Source organism: Zalophus californianus, chromosome 7, assembly GCF_009762305.2.
Source record: "Zalophus californianus isolate mZalCal1 chromosome 7, mZalCal1.pri.v2, whole genome shotgun sequence".
NCBI lineage: Eukaryota > Metazoa > Chordata > Mammalia > Carnivora > Otariidae > Zalophus > Zalophus californianus.
In genome coordinates, this window is record NC_045601.1 from 65,495,744 (window position 1) to 65,499,395 (window position 3,652).

A 3,652-nucleotide genomic window follows, 5' to 3' on the forward strand; every position below is an offset into this window, starting at 1 on the left:
GAAAGGCCCTGAGCTATTTAAACACTCTTGTCATATCATGAGCTTGTGCATATAGACCCTGGAAACTCAAAAAGTTCAGTAGCAAGTAAAAAGCAGGACAGATATATAAATGGCTTATACATTGAATGTTCTTTCTCATCTTATACACACTATACATACAACATATAAGTCTTACTTGGCTCCAGGCTTTTTATTGTTGTTGTTCAAAATGGTTTTATGGAAAAACTAATCTGTAACAAAAATTTGGCATTGAGGCAAAGCCTCCACCATTGTTGAGCAAAGCATACCAAAGTTTCCAAGGGGGACAGGGCAGGAGAGAGCCCCAGACATTTACAACAGCAGGCATTTTCTTTTCATCTTTTTGATGGGAGGGGTGCTGAGCCCTGCTCCATTAGCTTCATCAAATACTGTCTTGAGACCTTGCTGCGTGAGAGTTGAGCATTCCAGGTATTTGAGAACACTGATCTTAGCCATGGCCAAACCCTATGGGTAGGTGATGGGAGTCAGCTTCTCCTTCAGTTTCTCAATCATGTCTTTGTCATCCCTGAGATCAAGTTTAGTCCCCACCAGGATGATGGGAGTGTTAGGACAGTGGTGGTCACACTTTAGGGCACTACTTTGCTCAAACATTTTCAAAAGATGCAGGACTCGCAAGAGCAAAGCAAATTAAGAATACATCTGTTAAAAATACATCTCTTTAAATGGAAAAACATTCTATGCTCATGGATTTGAAGAACAAATGTTAAAATGTCTATACTGCCCAAAGTAATCCACACATTTAATGCAATCCTTATCAAAATACCACCAACATTTTTCACAGAGCTAGAACAATCCTAAAATTTGTGTGGAACCACAGAAGACCCTGAATAGTCAAAGCAATCTTGAAAAAGAGAACCAAGGCTGGAGCCATCACAATTCTAGACTTTAAGCTATATTACAAAGCTGTAGTCATCAAGACAGTATGGTACTGGCATAAAAACAGATACATAGATCAATGGAAAAGAATAGAAAACCCAGAAACTATATGGTCAACTAATCTTCAACAAAGTAGGAAAGAATATTCAGTGAAGAAAAAAACAGTCTTTTTGACAAACGGTGTTGGGAAACTGGATAGTTACATGTGGAAGAATGAAACTGGATCACTTTCTTACACTGTACACAAAATAAATTCAAAACAGATGAAAGACGTAAATGTGAGATAGTAAGCCATCAAAATCCTAGAGGAGAACACAGGCAGCAACCTCTTGACCTCTGCCTTAACAACTTCTTACTGGACACATCTCCAGAGGCAAAGGAAACAAAAGCACAAATGAACTATTAAGACTGCATCAAGATAAAAAGCTTCTGCACAACAAAGGAAAACAACAAAACTAAAAGGCAACCTATGGAATGGGAGAAGATACTTGCAAATGACACATCTGATAAAGGGCCAGTATCCAAAATCTATAAAGAAATCAAGCTCAACACCCAAAGACAAATAATCTAGTTAAGAAATGGGCAGAAGGCATGAACAGACATTTTTCCAAAGAAGACATACAGATAGCTAACAGACACATGAAAAGATGCTCAGCATCACTCATTATCAGGGAAATACAAATCAAAACCACAATGAGATACCATCTCACGCCTGTCAGAATGGCTAAAACTAACAACACAGGAAACAACAGATGTTGATGAGGTTATTTGTCCCTTTTCTTTAAAGGGGAACCCTCTTACACTGTTGGTGGGAATGCAAACTGGTGCAGCCACTCTGGAAAACAAAAGGGAGATTCTTCAACAAGTTAAAAGTAGAACTACCTTACAACCAAGCAATTGCACTATAGGTATTACCCAAAGGATACAAAAATACATATTTGAAGGAGCACATGCACCCTAATGTTTATAGCAGCATTATCAACAATAGCCAAATTATGGCAAAAGCAAGCCCAAAATTCCATTGACTGATTAATGAATAAAGAAGATGTGGTAGGGGTGCCTGGGTGGCTCAGCTGGTTAAGCGACTGCCTTCAGCTCAGGTCGTGATCCTGGAGTCCCGGGATCGAGTCCCACATCGGGCTCCCTGCTCAGCGGGAGCTTTTCCCTGCTTTTCCCTCTGACCCTCTTCCCTCTCGTGCTATCCTTCATTCTCTCTCTCTCAAATAAATAAATAAAATCTTTAAAAAAAAAAAGAAGATGTGGTATACACACACACACACACACACACACACACATATATTTACAATGAAATATTACTCAGCCATCAAAAAGAATGAAATCTTGCTATGTGAAATGACATGGATGGAGCCAGAGTGTATTATGCTAAGCAAAATAAGTCCATCAGAGAAAGCCAAGTATCATATGATCTTGCTGATATGTGGAATTTAAGAAACAAAATACATGAACATAGGGCAAGCAGATAAAGAGAGAGAGGGAGGCAGACCATAAGAGACTTACTTATAGAGAACAAACAGGGTTGCTGGAGGGGAGTTGGGCAAGGGGCAGGCTAAATGGGTGATTATTAAGGAGGGCACTTGTTGTGATGCACAATGGTTATTTTATGTAAATGATGAACCACTAAATTCTGCTCCTGAAACCAATATTACACTATATGTTAGTTAACTAGAATTTAAATAAAAACTTAAAAAATTACATCTGTTCACAGATAGGATAGGGGACGTAATCACTCATAATCTTCTTGTCCAGCTGTATCCCATGAGCCCAAATTCACTAATTTTCCATCTATCATAACATTGGCAGAGTAGTTGTCAAAGACAGTGGGGATATATTCTCCAGGAAATGCATTGGTTGTATAACTGATCAGTAGGCAAGTTTTACCTACAGATCCGTCTCCAACCACCAGACACCTGATGGCCTACATCTGGGTGCTGAGGCAAGAGGCAGCAGGCTGCAGGTGGTGGGGCATGGGGTGCCTGGCCCTGTTTATGCTGCCTTGCCCTCTGGATGGGAAGATGGAGCCCAGCATTGGCCACCACCCAAAGCTGGGGAAAACTGCCAGCTCTGGCATTTAAACACAATCTCTGTCAAATCATCCAGTGACTACTAATCTGTGGACATGAAGGTCAATTTCTAAAAGTAAGCTTACAAGTTAGAATGACAACAACAACAAACACAAAGCAAAATAAAACAAAAATTAAAAAACAAACTAAAATCTGAGTAGATTTTAGTGGCCCCGCACTGCAAGAGATACATGTTATAGATTTAGCCTAGGCAAGTTAGGAAACACAGAAACAAACACAAAAGGACTAACAACAACCTTCAAAAATGCCCTCAGAATCCAGAGTTGCTACAAAAATTATCTGAAATGTCCAATTTTCAATAAAAAATATATCTGTAAAGAAACTGGGAATTATAACCCATATTCAGGTTAAAATCAGTCAATAGAAGCCCTCTCTTAATATCCCCAGATGTAGGATATAGAGTACTAAGACTTCAAAGCATCTACTATAAATATGTACAACATATCCAATAAATGAAATTGTGTTTAACAAATTTAGGTTAAGTATGACAACAAGTCAACTAAGAGAGATGCTCAAAAAGGATATATAAATTGAAAAAGAACCAAATGATAATCCTAGAATTGAAGAAATACAATAATTTAAATAAATATTTCACTGGATAATTTTAATAGGCAATTCAAGATGGCAGAAGAAAG

The 3,652-nt window shown here is 38.4% G+C and overlaps 1 pseudogene; it reads right to left on the reverse strand.

Annotated features, from left to right (window-relative positions):
- Positions 1 to 330: 330 nt before the first annotated feature.
- Positions 331 to 2,857, reverse strand: LOC113927324 (annotated as a pseudogene).
- Positions 2,858 to 3,652: the final 795 nt, after the last annotated feature.